This window comes from Pseudophryne corroboree, chromosome 3 (genome assembly GCF_028390025.1).
Source record: "Pseudophryne corroboree isolate aPseCor3 chromosome 3, aPseCor3.hap2, whole genome shotgun sequence".
NCBI classification, from domain to species: domain Eukaryota; kingdom Metazoa; phylum Chordata; class Amphibia; order Anura; family Myobatrachidae; genus Pseudophryne; species Pseudophryne corroboree.
Genome location: NC_086446.1, coordinates 765802771 through 765820727, shown reverse-complemented (window position 1 = coordinate 765820727; position 17957 = coordinate 765802771). Strand labels below are relative to the sequence as shown.

Sequence of the window (17957 nt, the reverse complement as noted above, 5' to 3'; positions counted from 1 at the left end):
GCACCGCGCCCATGTGCAGTGAAAACAACTTGTGAATAGCCCGGGTCAGAGCCGCAGTATGAAAGGGGTCTATCCTGGTCGTGACCCATATTAAAACCTTCTTCCAAATCCCAGGCCAGACCTGGGGCTTTGGTGTGAAAGGAGTATAAGTATTCAATTTCTCCTGCAAAAATTAGACAGCAATCCAAACTCCAGTCCTCAAATACCACCAACAGGTCATGTTTTCTGGATTTCTTTAAAATTGCACAGGCGAGTTAATCCATTTTACATGGTCAGTAATTATCCCACCTGCTACCACAGATAGAAATCCTGGAGAAATGACCTACTAGGTATACCGGAGGACTGCAGTAACAGATATGCACCTGTTTGGAAACCATTCTCAGGTATCACATGGAAAAAACCCAGAGATCTGGCTCTGTGCGAGGTGGCACCTCCCCACCCCCTCTCACCCACATCGCTGTCTAATTATGTACTATAGTTTTATCGGACAAAAGTTACACACCTGAACTCCTGGTTCTGCGCTGAGTCTATGACTTTTTGTACATTTAATCTCTTGGAGTGTCTTCTTTCCCCTTAGAAAGAAATTCAGTCCAGCGCGCCTCTTCCTCTTTACTATCTCCTAGGACACAGTGTCCAGCTCCTCACCTTACACAGCTGAGAATGACCAGCTCACAATCGCTCTCTCCTCACTCACCTGTTCACCTGCTCACTCTGTTGCTGCTCCCCCTCCCCTCCTCAGTGGTTGAGCTGGACCAAGTAATGCTTGAACTGGTTTTTTTCCAGCTGAATCTGGCAGCCTGGTACCTGAGATCCTCCCCTCTCCCTCCCTCCCTTCTGCTACTTCTGACCTGGGAAGCACAGGTAACTTTCTATCACATCCACAGGTGAGATCACTGCAGCAAGTCACATTCAGCAGGATACTGCTGCTATACCTGCATGGCAAAGTGTTCATATATGAAAGACTGTGGGCGGGATGTACTAATAATCTTCGCAAGCCATCGCCTCCTAACACACTAACATATGTACTAACATATGCGATCAGTATTGCAATACGATGGCAGTGGCCCCCTGTGAAGATTGGTGGTCCGGAGGAGAGGCTATGCGGGGGCCTCCACTAGCGCACGCAGGGGGGGTTTCCGAGTACCTAGAAACCCCCCTGCCACCGATACATCGACGTAGTGATCGATTTGTAGGGGTGCAGGTGGCCGTGGAGAGACAGAAGAGCAGTGTCAGTGACACTGCAGCTGCCTCCTCCTCCTGTTCAAAAAGATGGCCGAGCTAGCAGCTGGCTGGCTGGGGCTAGGGGGAGCTGCAGCGGCAGCGCACAGCTCATCCCAGGCACTGTAAACCCTTTGGGGTAGGAGAGATGGCCAGGTCCCGTGACACGCTGTCTTCCTCCCGACTCTGCGCGTCCCTCTCTCACCGCCGGCTCCGGGATCCTGCTGCTGGCTGCTACGTTACTGTGCGTGGGTACTGTAGTGCATGACCCCCAGCCTCACTGGTTACTGTTGGTGAGTGGCACCCGCCGGAGGTTGGAGGGCTGGGAGATGCACGGAGCCTGTCAGATGGGCTGGAGGATATATATATATATATATATATACTAGGTGCTTCATCGCGCCCTATGGGCGCTCTTCACACCGTCGCAAGGGGCTACGCCCCCTTAACCCTTGCATGCCTTTCTGGGGTTTAATATTTGTATTATATGGAGTATTACCTGCATTCCTTTGTTAGTGGTTAAATATTGCACAATGAATGATGGTGAAGGAGGCGCAGCCCCTTGCGACGGCGTGAACAGCACCTGCAGGGCACGATGTACAGAATGTAGCGGGTGCGGGGGGGACTGCGGATGGTGCCTGTAGATGCTGCGGGTGGAGGGGAGGCAGAAGTGGGGGTGGGGCCCGGATGGGGAAGGTTCGGGAGGTGCTGCGCGTGGGGGAGGGGCAGAGGAGTGGGGGATGCAGATGGGGGAGGGGTCCGGAGGCACCGCAGGTGGGGGAGGGGCAGGGGTGCCACGGGTGGGAGAGGGGCAGGTGTGGGGATGTTGTGGATGGGTGAAGGGTTCCGGAGGTGCTGTGGGATGGGAAGGGACGGGTGTGCCGGGGGTTGGGTAGGGGACCGCAGGCACCATGGGTAGGGTAGGGGCAGGTACGGGTGTTGCGGCGGATGGGAAAGGAGGTCCGGAGGTGCTGCAGGTGGTGGAGGGGCAGGTGCAGGGGTGCCACTGGTGGGGGAGGGGTGGGTGAGGGGGGGACCGCTGATGGAGGAGGGTGTCTGCAGATGCTGCGGGTGGAGGGGGGCAGGTGTGGGGGGAGACGTATAAGGGGGGTGAATGGTGGAAGGGGCCTGGAGGTGCTGTGGGTGGTGAAGGGGTGGAGGAGTGGGAGCCACGGGTGGTGTAGGGGGTCTGGAGGCACAGCATGTGGGGGAGGGGTGGAGTGCCGCATGTGGTGGAGGGGAAGGTGCGGAGGTGTGGTGCATTGGGGAGAGGTCTGGAGGCGCTGCGGGTACTGTACATGCCATAAAAGGTAGTTGGAGGGTATGCAGTAACAGGGCCAGGAGAGGGGTGACAAGGTCAGTACAGGGTTGACGGGGCCAGGACAGGGGTGACGGTGCCAGGACAGGGGTGACGGGGCCAGGACAGGGGTGACGGGGCCAGGACAGGGGTGACGGGGCCAGGACAGAAATGATAGGGACAGGATAGGGGTGACAGGGCCAGGGTCGGGGCGGCAGGACCAGGACAGGGGTGACAGGGCCAGTATAGGGTTCACAGGGCAAGCACAGGGGTGACAGGGCCAGGATAGGGGTAACAGGGCCAGCATAAGGGTGACAGGGCCAGGATAAGGGTGAAAGGGCCAGAATAAGGGTGGCAGGGCAAGGCCAGGGACATGACAGAACACAGGGCATGGGAGAGATTGGTATTAGGGACAAAACAGTGGTGACAGACAGATGTGTCTTACCGGAGTCACTGCTGCTGGCTGCTGCTGTTCCTTTCCAACCTGTTGGGATCTGCTGCTGCTGGAGACTTGGCATGGCTGACTCTTTCAGGCTGGAGTCCTGCTTTCTCTGCCAGTCCGCATCCCTCCCCCCCTCCTCAGTCACACACCGCAGACCTCGCGCAGCTGCCGGGCACTGTGGTAAGGTGAGACTGGAAATGACTGGCTAGCCCCCAGGAGATGCTGCGGCTGGAGGGAGGAGGGGGTCATAGCATGCACGTGGCGCGGACCTCACGGCTTCCGGGCACTGTGGTAAGGGGAGACTGGGAGTGACTGGTTAGCTCCCAGGAGACGCTGCGGCTGGAGGGAGGAGGGGGTCAGAGCCTGCAAGCAGCTCGGATTTCTGCAGCGCTACCCGCCAGCTAAAGTGTGTGAATGAGCTGGGCGCACTCCACTGCGGGTGGCAGCGCTGCAGCTAGCGGTGGGGTCGCAGGGGCTGGAGATAACAGAGGCAGTATGGAACCTGCACAGCGGCAGGTGCCCCACTAAACTGCAGCTAAGAAGCGTGGAGGGTACCAGAAAGTGACGCTCCTCCGCACCAGAGAGACCCTGCTGAGTATGCCGATGTGGGGGGGTCAAGCACACAGTGAGCCGGTGCCCGTCTGTCTGTATGACATACCCCTCACACACCCCATACCTCCCAAATGTCACGATTTTCGCGGGACAGTCCCATTTTTTGGGTCTGTCCCACTGTCCCACCCGCGGGTCGCAGTGTCCGGCGGTGGGGGGGGGCAGTTGGAAAGCTCCTGTACTCGCTGTTCTGCTTAGCAGAGCAGCGGTGAATAGTGGAGACAGAGGGAGAGGGGGCATCAGGGGGTACGGATTAATGGGGGGGTTCCAGCAGCAGAGCCGGATTAAGGGGGGGGGGGGGGGGCGGGGGATACGTACCGTTGGCCCCACAGTTTTAGAGGCCCCCCCGGCTGGAGTAGCTCTGTCCCAGCTCAGAAGCTCCCCCCCCCCCCCCCCCCCTCGGTCTGCCAGCAACAGTGGCAGCATTGTGCTAGAGTCAGCACACGCTGCTGCGTGTTGGCAGGTCTGTGGTGTTGCAGGGAGGCAGCAGTCTCCCTGCTTTCTTCTCCCTGTGCGGGTGTGTAGGGGGGAGCGACCACCTCCTCTGGATTTACCCCTAGCTGAGGGGCCAAAATCCCATAAAAAAAAATAAAAACAAAAATCGGAATTTGCATAAGGGGGCGTGGCCGCACGGTCCGCGATTAGGCCACGCCCCCAACCCACAGCAGGCACAGCAGTGAGATAGGGCTCCCCTGTCTCAAGTGCCCTGGGCCCCCCGGACTCATAATCAGCCCCTGGGGGCATGCCAGCAGCTCACAGAGCGCTGGGCATGCCCCCTCACTGACGAAAACGGGGACCCTCCCGTGAAGCCACGCCCCCTTTTCGCCGAGTGTGTGTCCCTCCTTCTGTCTGAAGAAAGCTCCTGCAGAAAGCTGGGAGGTATGCACCCCTGCCTGTGCCATGCCCATACTATCTGCTTCTGCTCCTAGTCTCCTGTAGATTTGGCCAGATCTCTGTGACTCATTTGAATAACTCCGCCCACTGTTGTGACTCCGCCCAGCGTTAGCAAATGAATCACAAGGTCACAGAATAGGGCTATTATATAGGAGATATATATATATATTTTTTTTTTATTGAGAATGGGAGTGGCAGCCACTCTGGAATAAATATATATATATTCCGGATTGGCTGCCACTCCCACTCTCAATAAATTATTTGCCATGGTGTGTGATATATAGTAGTGATATATAAGCGACAGAATGGCACTCAGTGGTCTTATTGTCAAAATAAAATCAAGGCAATCGCATCGAAGTTTGCAACGTTTCGGCTATTTGTTACCCATTGTCAGGCAGCACATGCATGCTGCCTGTTGACGAGTAATAAATACCTGAAACATTGCAAACTTTGATGCGATTGCCTTGATTTTATTTTGACAATAAGACCACTGAGTGCCATTCTGTCATCTATCTATCTATCTATCTATCTATCTATCTATCTATCTATCTATCTATCTATCTATCTATCTATCTATGTGTGTGAGAGAGAGACGGGTGACACTCCATGGATTTTAAAATATTGTAGCTTGTGTAGCTGTCTAAATTATTTTCAAATCCGTGGAGTGCCGCCCGTCTCTGTCTCACATGTTGTATGGCTCTTTGCTGATCCAGGGGAAGGCACCCGGGTACTATAACAGCACAGCGTTTAAGTGAAGTGCCGGCCAAACTGCATTGTGTGTGTGTGTGTGTGTGTATATATATATATATATATATATATATATATATATATAAAGCAAGTGGAAAAACTGCGGCACTCGTGATCGATGATAATAAAGGTGCTGTTTATTGGATCAAGTCCATCATAAAAATGCCATATGGAGCCGACGTTTCGGTGCCATGCACCGTTTTCAAGGCAGGCATGAACAAGTGGAACAAGCAATACAAATGAATAACACTCACCTAAATAGGAGAGAAGTCACCGCCATGGGAGAGCCGGGTCCGGCGCGCGCTTCCGCCAGCTGCAGCCGCGGGTGCGTCACGTCCGGTGACGTCAGACAGCATCCGCTTTGGTTACCTTAGCAACGCGTCCCGTTGCCCTAGCGACGCGTCTATTTGCCGGGCCAACTGCAGGAAACCTCTGACTGATCTCCCCGGCCCTCACCGCGGGTGCCTACATGCAAAACAAAAACATATATATATATACTCTTTGTCACTCAGAAATGAAGCCTCACAGGTGCCCACAGGCTCCAACATTTTAGTTTCTATTCTAATAGTTATTATAGGGGTTAATTCCAAGTTGATCGCAGCAGGAATTTTGTTAGCAGTTGGGCAAAACCATGTGCACTGCAAGGGAGGCAGATATAACATGTGCAGAAAGAGTTAGATTTGGGTGGGTTATTTTGTTTCTATGCAGGGTAAATACTGGCTGCTTTATTTTTACACTGCAATTTAGATTGCAGATTGAACACACCCCACCCAAATCTAACTCTCTCTGCACATGTTAAATCTGCCTCCCCTGCAGTGCAAATGGTTTTGCCCAACTGCTAATAAAATTCCTGCTGCGATCAACTTGGAATTACCCCCATAAAGCGAAACGTTGAAGCAGCCTGTGAGCACCTGTGAGTCTTCTTTTCTGAGTGACAATGAGTCCATGATTGCTACCATTTCTATACTGCATATTACATTACTGTTGGAAGGCACAGTGACAGGCTATAGAGTGCCCGTCCCCTTATGTTTGTCTCCACCCCCTCTTTGGAAACCCCCCTTCACAAATCCTGCGTTTGCCCCTTGCCTCCGTCACCTCCCAGCACCGGGGGTTTCCGTCACATCCCAGCACCGGGAGGTGACGTCTGCTGTCAGTCCCAGGCTCCTCCTCCTCCTCCCTGCAGCCGGAAGTACAGATGGCTGTATTCCTGGGGGAGGAGGAGGTTGAGACTGCGACAGGAGCTGCCTGCATACAGGTATGGGGGTGTGTGTCAGCGTGAGCGGCGGATGTGACGGGATGCGGTAAGAAGCCCAAATGCTTCTTTAGCATAGGTGTGCGCAGGGGGGGTGCCTGGTGCGCACAGGCACCCCCTAATGTCTGGCAACCCAATCTCACATGCCTGATGCAATGATCGCCGAGCAGGCTGATTACTGTCCCCTCTGCATTGCACCTTGTCAGGACTGCATTATTGACCGGACGCCTGGGTTAATCAAGGGTGTCACTGCCACCGGCTTTCAAACTCCCGGCTCCACCGCCATGTACAAAAACATGATCGCACGCCCACCTGCCACACCCGCCACATGCCCACCTCTCTCCTTCTATGCTATGCCAATGCCAGCCACTGATGAGGATCAGCATGCAGCCAGCATTCCTCTTAGGAAGACAAATTCAATACTGGCAGGCGGTCGGCAGCCGCATTGACACGTCACTCGTTTTCCGAGCAGCAGCAGCAGTACTAGTCTGCGACTGTCAGTGTCAGTGAGTTACTGACTTGTAAGTAAGCTGCTGCAGCTTGCAGGGGAAAGAGAGGGGGAGCCAGACCAGGCTGAGGAGGAGCAGTGTAATTGCAGTGAGTGCCATCAGGGGTGTTTGTTTGGTGCACACCACAACATCTGACAATGTATCTGCTTTATTAGGATTGGTACAAGGGTGGATATTTTATATTGCGTTGACCGTCAATAGATGGTGCTAGACACGCCCAAAAGGCGGTGCTAGACACACCCCTCCGATGGTGCACCCCCTAATAAAATGTGCTGCGCACGCCTATGTTCTTTAGGTTATCACCATGAAAAGATGGAAAAGCGGGCGGCCGGGTCTTAGTACATTTGAAAATGCTGAAATGCCACGTAAATGGGAGTTTTACTGCGTTTTGCCTTCGCGGGCAATCACCTGCTATCACACCGATGCTAATTGCATGTACTAACATATGCAATGTGATGGCAGTGGCCCCCTGCGAAGATTGGTGGTCCAGAGGAGAGGGTGTGCGGGGGCCTTCCGGGGTTCTCCGTCACCTTCCAGCACCAGGTGCACCGGGCGGCGGGTGTGACGGCATGCGGTAAGAAGACCATAGGCTTCTATAGGGTATCGCCATAAAATGACGGCAATACCCTCCGCATTGAAAAGCGGGCGGCCGGGTCTTACTGTATACATTTGAAAATGTGGAAATATCCCCGTAAAGGGGGTTTTAGCGCATTTTCCTCTTAGTACATCCCGCCCTATAAATGATGATCAGTCCTAATAAGGGCAGTCAACAAAAAACATGGAATCACCTGGATGAATGAGGGACTGCGAGCATATTGGGAGCAAGGGCCCGTGGATTCATCACGTGACCTCCCAGCGTGGCCGCGGTCATGAATCACATTGTCGGTCAGCCCTGGCTGCCATTCACTGCAGATAGCCTGGCTAGAAGAGGACACCTGAAAAGGGTGTGACTGCCAGGCTTGCTATGGCAGGAGCGGTCTCAGACCTACTAAAGAGGACAGATGAAAATGCTGCCCATAGCGACCAATCATATTCCACGTATCATTTTATAGCATGTTCTAGATAAATTATATCTAGAATCTGATTGGTTGCTATAATCTCCATTTGTCCCCTTCAGTAGGTTTTTGGTATCTCCCCCCAAGCTACATCAATTTGTTAGTGTTTTACGAGCCGCTGTGCTTAAGGTGATGTCAGCATTACACTTTGAGGCAAAGGGGGCAACAGAGAGAATGGAACAGGCTACAACTGGGATGGTCATTGGTGAGTTATCCATCGATGGCATACATTGATCTCATCAAACCATGGACAGAGAACCATCAATGGTGGGCACCCATTGATGGCCACCCCTGTGGGGTGGACCAGTAAAGTTCAGGGGGTGGGGCTTAGTTGTGTGACAAGAGGCTGGGGCTAAGCTATATGCCCCTCTGGAAAAAAGAAAAACTTATCACTAACAGGGTGCCATTGCTGGTGGAGAACCATCGGATCTCCACCATCAATGGCAAACCATCGATGATGACTCTGTATGCATCATTGTCTTGCTCATTTCTACTATTATAATTTTAATGTGCATGTTGTATTTCCTCACTGTACCTATTGTAGTGCGCATAGATACCATTATATGCTATTAATCCTCACATGTAAAATGCCTTGAGTCTTATTGGAGAAACGCACTATATATTCACTATATACAAAATTCAAATAGGGGAGCCACACCAACTGCCGGGATCCGGTTGTTAGGTCGACACTGTCTAGGTCGACCACTATTGGTCGACAGGGACTCTAGGTCGACATGTTCTAGGTTGACATGACAAAAGGTCGACATGAGGTTTTTTTTCTTTCCATTTTTAGAACTTTTTCATACTTTACGATCCATGTGCACTACAATTGGGAACGGTAACCTGTGTCGAGCGCAGCGGAGCGAGGCACCTTGCCCAAAGCATGGCGAGCGAAGCGAGGGGACACGGTGCACTAATTGGGGTTCCCGGTCACTGTACGGAGAAAACGACACCAAAAAAGTGAAAAAACTCATGTCGACCTTTTGACACGTTGGCCTACTACATGTCGACCTAGAGTCCCTGTCGGCCTAGAACCCATGTAGACCAATAGTGGCCAACCTAGACACTGTCGACCTAAGTCTAGTCGACCTAACATACCACACCCCCAACTGCCACCCCACATACTCACAAACATCGCTTCCCGGGACTCACTGGCAGTGGGTGTGGCTCCTCTATTTGAATTTGGACTGTGCTACAGCCCCACCTCTGCAACTGCCACTGGCAAGGAAGTCCAGGAACAGATCATTGTACCTAATGGAATGGGTTATGTTGGAGGGTATGATATGAGTGTCGTCATTCCCTCAGAAGTTCCGTGATGTCCTATTAAATTGTTATACTTATAATGCACTGTTGGTGCCTCCTTCATTTCTATTCTGCAGACACATATACATATACACATATATACCCTTCACTCAACATCACTTCCTGCCCTCATACCTGACTCGCTGAATTACCCGTCACTCACCGTCATTCCCTGGCACCATACCTCACCCACAGAGATATCCTTTCCAAAATCTGTTTATTAAAGAAAACACACAAAAAAACTTGTATAACATGAAATTGTCCGACCTCTCAGGCGCTGGTCGCTGTTCATTCCTATTCCTGGTGCTGTATTATTCAGGGCCTTTTGTTTGGGTGTGGATCATTGGGTCGACAGTAACTAGGTCGACAGCCATTAGATCGACCACAACTGGTCGACAGTGACTAGGTCGACACCTGAAATAGGTGGACACTGTCATTAGGTCGACATGGAAAAAGGGCGACATGAGTTTTTTTTTCTTTTTTGGGGTTCGCTTTCTTCGTAAAGTGATCAGGAACCACAATTAGTGCACCGCGTCCGCTCGCCATGCTTTGGGCAAGGTGCCTTGATCTGCTACCGCTGCGCTCGGCACAGGCTACCATTCCCAATCATAGCCACGTGGACCGTAAAGTAGGAAAAACGTAAAAATATAAAATTTTTAGAAAAACTCGTGTCGACCTTTTTATGTGTCGACCTTGGTCATGTCGACCTAGCGAACATGTCGACATAATGCATGTCAACCAATAGTGGTCGACCTAATGAGTGTTTACCTAAGTGTTATCGACCTAAAGACAGGGTACCCTTTTTCTCATCCTGATACTGTTGCTTGGAGGGAGGAGGGGGGGACCAAATACAAATCAAAACAAATAAAACAGAAAATGCCGCAAATATACTGTACAATTATATACACACAAACATCAATAGAATATATTATGATCGCAATAGTAAGGTTAGTATAAAAACTAGAGATGAGCGGGTTCGGTTCACCATACCGAACTTTGCCTTCCGAGCCCGGATCCGAGCCAGGCTCGGATTTTCCCTCTTGACTTGGAAACCCGAACGTGGCAAAACGTCATCATCCCGCTGTCGGATTCTCGCGGGATTTGGATTCCATATAAGGAGCTGCGCGTCGAGGCCATTTTCACTCCAGTCTCGGAGAGTGTATAGAGAGGACGTGTCCTCAGTGTTCAGTGTCTGTGTGTTGGGGCGGGAAAGTGGGGTGGCAAGTCTTGTGCTGCTCAGTCCAGTCCAGTGTAGTAGTGTATTGTGTTGCATCAGTCCAGCCAATCACAGTGTTGGTGTTCTCTGCTGCCATTTATCCAGTGTAGCTGTATAAAGTGGTGTGGTGCTGTGTTGTGCAGACCAGTGGTAGTGTCCTGTCTCATCAGTAATTCCAGTGACGATATACGCTGCTGCTATATGTCCACTGCTGCAGTATAATAATTATAACAACAACAACCTGTTGGGCTGCATCAGACCATTGGTAGTGTCCTGTCTCATCAGTAATTCCAGTCATTCCTGTGCCGCATATTGGGGGTAATTCCAAGTTGATCGCAGCAGGAATTTTGTTAGCAGTTGGGCAAAACCATGTGCACTGCAGGGGAGGCAGATATAACATGTGCAGAGAGAGATAGATTTGGGTGTGGTGAGTTAAATCTGCAATCTAAATTGCAGTGTAAAAGTAAAGCAGCCAGTATTTACCCTGCACAGAAACAAAATAACCCACCCAAATCTAACTCTCTCTGCAAATGTTACATCTGCCCCCCTGCAGTGCACATGGTTTTGCCCAACTGCTAAAAAATTTCCTGCTGCGATCAACTTGGAATTACCCCCATTGTCTCATATAACTCCCAAAAAATAATGGAGAACAAAAAGTTTGAGGAGAAAATAGGGAAAGATCAAGAAGAACCACTTCCTCCTAGTGCTGAAGCTGCTGCCACTAGCCATGACATAGACGATGTAATACCATCAACGTCGTCTGCCAAGGCCGATGCCCAATGTGATAGTAGAGGGCATGTAAAATCCAAAAAGCCAAAGTTCAGTAAAAAGAACCAAAAATAGAAATTTAAATCGTCTGAGGAGAAACGTAAACTTGCCAATATGCCATTTACGACACGGAGTGGCAAGGAACGGCTGAGGCCCTGGCCTATGTTCATGACTAGTGGTTCAGCTTCACATGATGATGGAAGCCCTCATAACTGAGGCCTTGACACTTATGTTGGTGTTAGACGTGCGTCTGGTATCCGCCATTAGTGCAGTGGGATTTAGACAATTGATGGATTATTGTGTCCCCGGTACCAAATCCCATCTAGATTCCACTTCACTAGGCAGGCGATAGCGAGATTTTGCCATTTAATTCCAGTGATTTGGACGTAGCATTACAGTGATTTTACCAATTAAAATCAGTGATTTTTAATTATTAATTACAGGGATCTTGCCAAATAATTACAGTGATTTGGACATATAATTCCAGTTGGAATTGTTTGTGTCGCTTGGTTTATTCATACAGCTACCTCATTGCACCTCTTCGACATCTTAGCATGAGGTGCTGTTTGGGGCCTAGTTTTTGAAAAGTGCCATCCTGTGTGACACTGCCGTATGAGTCCAGGGGTACTGCTGTATTAGTCCTGGGGTACTGCCGTATAAGTCCACCAATTGCAGATTTTTTTAAAAGTGACTGGAGCGTGCTGAAGATACTGTCACTGGACTGAACAATTGCGGCCCACTCTCGACATTCAGCCACTGCGCGACACTACTAGATGGGCCAGGTGGTTGTGTCGCTTAGCTTAGTCATACAGCAACCTCGGTGCACCTTTTTTTCTTCTTTGCATCATGTGCTGTTTGGGGCCTTTTTTTTATATCTGCCCTCCTGTCTGCCACTGCAGTGCCGCTCCTAGATGGGCCAATTGTTTGTGTCGCTTGGCTTGTGTCGCTTACAACTACCTCATTGCAATTCTTTTTCTTCTTTGCATGATGTGCTATTTGGGGCCGTTTGTTTATATCTGCCCTCCTGCCTGACACTGCAGTGCCATGCCTAGATGGGCCAGGTGTTTGTGTTGTCCACTTGTGTCGCTTACTGTAGCTTAGTCATCCAGCAACCTCGGTGCAACCTTTTGGCCTAAAAACAATATTGTGAGGTGTTCAGAATAGACTGGAAATGATTGTTATTGAGGTTAATAATACCGTAGGAGCAAAATTAACCCCTAAATTCTGTGATTTTAGCTGTTTTTATGTTTTCCCCCCAAAAATCATCCAGATCCAAAACCAAAACACGAAAGGGTGGTTTTGGCAAAACCAAGCCAAAACCAAAACACAAAAGTAGAATTAGAACCAAAACCAAAACACAGAACACGAAAAGTGCACGCCGCACATCTCTAAAAAAACTATTGAACTAAATCTATAGTCTAGAAACCAAAAAAACATTATATTTAGCATATACTAACATACTAACCTTCCTATTGCAATAATGAAAATATATATTTTGTCCAGCTTATTCTATTTCACTTTGTTTCGTTTGTGTTGTTTTATGTGCCTGCATATATTTGTATATGCCATTTGGTCTGTATGTATTGTATTGGTATCACCCCATATATGCATGTGTAGTACTAAATTGCCCCACTGTGTTTTGTATTATGCTACCCCCTCATCTGTATGTTCTACACTGTGCCTTTTGCCCCCTTCATCTGTATGTCCTGCATCATGTAGTCTTTTTCCCTTCCCATCAGGTTGTCCTTCATTGTGCTACCCAACTCATCTGTATGTCCTGCATTGTGCTACCCAACTCATCTGTATGTCCTGCATTGTGCTGCCCAACTCCTCTGTATGTCCTGCATTGTGATGCCCAACTCCTCTGTATGTCCTGCATTGTGATGCCCAACTCATCTGTATGTCCTGCATTGTGATGCCCAACTCATCTGTATGTCCTGCATTGTGCTGCCCAACTCATCTGTATGTCCTGCATTGTGATGCCCAACTCATCTGTATGTCCTGCATTGTGCTACCCAACTCATCTGTATGTCCTTCATAGTGCAACCCAACTCATCTGTATGTCCTTCATAGTGCAGTCTATCACCCTCCCCATCTGTAATAGAAACATAGAATGTGACGGCAGATAAGAACCACTTGGCCCATCTAGTCTGCACCTTTTTTATCCTTTAGGTAATCTCAACCCTTTTTGAACCTTAATTCTTTGTAATGATATTCATATGCCTATACCAAGCATGTTTACATTGCTCTACAGTCTTAGCCTCTACCTCCTCTGATGGGAGGCTATTCCACTTATCCACTACCCTTTCTGTTAAGTAACTTTTCCTTAGATTTCCCCTGAACCTGCCTCCCTCCAGTCTCAGTGCATGTCCTCGAGTTATAATACTCCTCTTCCTTTGAAGAATGTTTCCCTCCTGAACTTTGTTGTCCTGCATTGTGCAGTCTATCACCCTCCCCATCTGTATGTCCTGCATTGTGCAGTCTATCACCCTCCCCATCTGTATGTCCTGCATTGTGCGTTCTATCACCCTCCACATCTGTATGTCCTGCATTGTGCAGTCAATCACCCTCCACATCTGTATGTCCTGCATTGTGCAGTCAATCACCCTCCCCATCTGTATGTCCTGCATTGTGCTATCCCCCTCCCCATCTGTATGTCCTGCATTGTGCGTTCTATCACCCTCCCCATCTGTATGTCCTGCATTGTGCAGTCTATCACCCTCCCCATCTGTATGTCCTGCATTGTGCAGTCAATCACCCTCCCCATCTGTATGTCCTGCATTGTGCTATCACCCTCCCCATCTGTATGTCCTGCATTGTGCGTTCTATCACCCTCCCCATCTGTATGTCCTGCATTGTGCTATCCCCCTCCCCATCTGTATGTCCTGCATTGTGCGTTCTATCACCTTCCACATCTGTATGTCCTGCATTGTGCAATCTATCCACCTCCCCATCTGTATAGGGCCCCATACACTAGAGCGATAATGCCAGATTTCAGCCCAATTCGGTCATTCGGCCCGATATATTGGGTGAAATCGGGCATTTTTGAGGTGTCTCCGGGCCAATCCGATCCGATGCGCGTTCCCGTGAGCATCGGATCGGATCCTCCAGATTGAATGTGCTGCACATTCAATCTGGTCCGACCTGGGGGATCGCCCAGGATAGCCGAAGATACATCGTATGCAAAAGGACAGCATCCGAAGTATCCTGGGCAATCCTGCCCCCGGGAGGCTGCCGGGGTGATCGCTTGCGATCGCCTCGGACATGAGGTCGGACAAGTGTATGGGGCCCTTATGTCCTGCATTGTGCAGTCTATCACCCTCCCCATCTGTATGACCTGAATTGTGCAGTCTATCACACTCCCCATCTGTGTGTCCTGCATTGTGCAATCTATCACCCTCCCCATCTGTATGTCCTGCATTGTGCTGTCTATCACCCTATCTGTATGTCCTGCACTGTGCTGTCTATTACCCTCCCCATCTGTATGTCCTGCATTGTGCTGTCTATCACCCTCCCCATCTGTATGTCCTGCATTGTGCTCTCTATTACCCTCCCCATCTGTATGTCCTGCACTGTGCTGTCTATCACCCTCCATATCTGTATGTCCTGCATTGTGCTGTCTATTACCCTCCCCATCTGTATGTCCTGCACTGTGCTCTCTATTACCCTCCCCATCTGTATGTCCTGCACTGTGCTGTCTATCACCCTCCATATCTGTATGTCCTGCACTGTGCTGTCTATCACCCTCCCCATCTGTATGTCCTGCATTGTGCTGTCTATCACCCTTCATATGTGTATGTCCTGCATTGTGCAGTCTATCACCCTCCCCATCTGTATATCCTGCATTGTGCAGTCTATCACCCTCCCCATCTGTATATCCTGCATTGTGCTCTCTATCACCCTCCCCATCTGTATGTCCTGCATTGTGCTCTCTATCACCCTCCACATCTGTATGTCCTGCATTGTGCAGTCTATCACCCTCCCCATCTGTATGTCCTGCATTGTGCTCTCTATCACCCTCCCCATCTGTATGTCCTGCATTGTGCTCTCTATCACCCTCCCCATCTGTATGTCCTGCATTGTGCTGTCTATCACCCTCCCCATCTGTATGTCCTGCATTGTGCAGTCTATCACCCTCCACATCTGTATGTCCTGCATTGTGCTCTCTATCACCCTCCACATCTGTATGTCCTGCATTGTGCTGTCTATTACCCTCCACATCTGTATGTCCTGCATTGTGCTCTCTATCACCCTCCACATCTGTATATCCTGCATTGTGCTCTCTATCACCCTCCACATCTGTATGTCCTGCACTGTGCTGTCTGTCACCCTCCACATCTGTATGTCCTGCATTGTGCTCTCTATCACCCTCCACATCTGTATGTCCTGCACTGTGCTGTCTATCACCCTCCCCATCTGTATGTCCTGCATTGTGCTCTCTATCACCCTCCCAATCTGTATGTCCTGCACTGTGCTGTCTATCACCCTCCACATCTGTATGTCCTGCATTGTGCTCTCTATCACCCTCCACATCTGTATGTCCTGCATTGTGCTGTCTATCACCCTCCATATGTGTATGTCCTGCATTGTGCAGTCTATCACCCTCCCCATCTGTATGTCCTGCATTGTGCTCTCTATCACCCTCCACATCTGTATATCCTGCATTGTGTTCTCTATCACCCTCCCCATCTGTATGTCCTGCACTGTGCTGTCTATCACCCTCCCCATCTGTATGTCCTGCATTGTGCTGTCTATCACCCTCCACATCTGTATGTCCTGCATTGTGCTGTCTATCACCCTTCCCATCTGTATGTCCTGCATTGTGCTCTCTATCACCCTCCCCATCTGTATGTCCTGCACTGTGCTGTCTATCACCCTCCACATCTGTATGTCCTGCATTGTGCTGTCTATCACCCTCCACATCTGTATGTCCTGCATTGTGCTCTCTATCACCCTCCCCATCTGTATGTCCTGCACTGTGCTGTCTATCACCCTCCACATCTGTATGTCCTGCATTGTGCTGTCTATCACCCTCCACATCTGTATGTCCTGCATTGTGCTGTCTATCACCCTCCACATCTGTATGTCCTGCATTGTGCTGTCTATCACCCTCCACATCTGTATGTCCTGCATTGTGCTGTCTATCACCCTCCATATGTGTATGTCCTGCATTGTGCAGTCTATCACCCTCCCCATCTGTATATCCTGCATTGTGCTCTCTATCACCCTCCCCATCTGTATGTCCTGCATTGTGCTCTCTATCACCCTCCACATCTGTATATCCTGCATTGTGCTCTCTATCACCCTCCCCATCTGTATGTCCTGCACTGTGCTGTCTATCACCCTCCACATCTGTATGTCCTGCATTGTGCTGTCTATCACCCTCCACATCTGTATGTCCTGCATTGTGCTGTCTATCACCCTTCCCATCTGTATGTCCTGCATTGTGCTCTCTATCACCCTCCCCATCTGTATGTCCTGCACTGTGCTGTCTATCACCCTCCACATCTGTATGTCCTGCATTGTGCTGTCTATCACCCTCCACATCTGTATGTCCTGCATTGTGCTGTCTATCACCCTCCACATCTGTATGTCCTGCATTGTGCTGTCTATCACCCTCCACATCTGTATGTCCTGCATTGTGCTGTCTATCACCCTCCACATCTGTATGTCCTGCATTGTGCTGTCTATCACCCTCCACATCTGTATGTCCTGCATTGTGCTGTCTATCACCCTCCACATCTGTATGTCCTGCATTGTGCTGTCTATCACCCTCCACATCTGTATGTCCTGCATTGTGCTCTCTATCACCCGCCACATCTGTATGTCCTGTATTGTGCTGTCTATCACCCTCCCCATCTGTATATCCTGCATTGTGCTCTCTATCACCCTCCCCATCTGTATATCCTGCATTGTGCAGTCTATCCCCCTCCACATCTGTATGTCCTGCATTGTGCAATCTATCACCCTCCCCATCTGTATGTCCTGCATTGTGCAGTCTATCACCCTCCACATCTGTATGTCCTGCATTGTGCTGTCTATCACCCTCCACATCTGTATATCCTGCATTGTGCAGTCTATCACCCTCCACATCTGTATGTCCTGCATTGTGCTATCACCCTCCCCATCTGTATGTCCTGCATTGTGCTGTCTATCACCCTCCACATCTGTATGTCCTGCATTGTGCTGTCTATCACCCTCCACATCTGTATGTCCTGCATTGTGCTGTCCATCTCATATGGGAAGCAGTCAGTATCCCGGCAGTCGGAATCCCGACACTATTCTGAATGCCAACACTGGCATCCAGAATGGGTGCACCATCCCGGCGCCGGAGTCCTGACAGCCGGGATCCTGAATGATGACACACCGCGGCACAGGACAGGTAAGCCGCGGGGGAGTTTAGATTTAGGCAGCGTTGGGGGGGGGTTAGGGTTAGCCAGCATCCCGGGGGGTTAGGGTTAGGATGCTGTGAGGGGGGGGGTTAGGGTTAGGCACCCCCCTCGGAGGTTTATGGTTAGGCTGTGGGGGGAGGGTTAGGTTTAGGCAGCGGGGTCGGGGGTTAGGTTTAGGCACCTCTGGGGGGGGTTAGGGTTAGGCACTAAGGGGGAGGTTAGGGTTAGGCTGCGGGTAGGGAGGGTTAGAGTGGGTGGA

At 50.3% G+C, this 17957-nt stretch overlaps 1 protein-coding gene across 6 annotated transcripts in view; it reads right to left on the bottom strand.

Moving 5' to 3' along the window:
- Positions 1–17957, bottom strand: part of SCNN1A (sodium channel epithelial 1 subunit alpha) — a 147048-nt gene that overhangs the window by 121520 nt on the left and 7571 nt on the right. The window contains exon 1 of one of the 6 annotated variants that reach the window (XM_063962417.1): positions 849–871. The exons of 3 other annotated variants lie outside the window; for them this stretch is intronic. The gene's annotated coding sequence lies outside the window, so the exon portion shown is untranslated. 2 more of the 6 variants (XM_063962416.1, XM_063962414.1) reach the window with 2 other exon arrangements.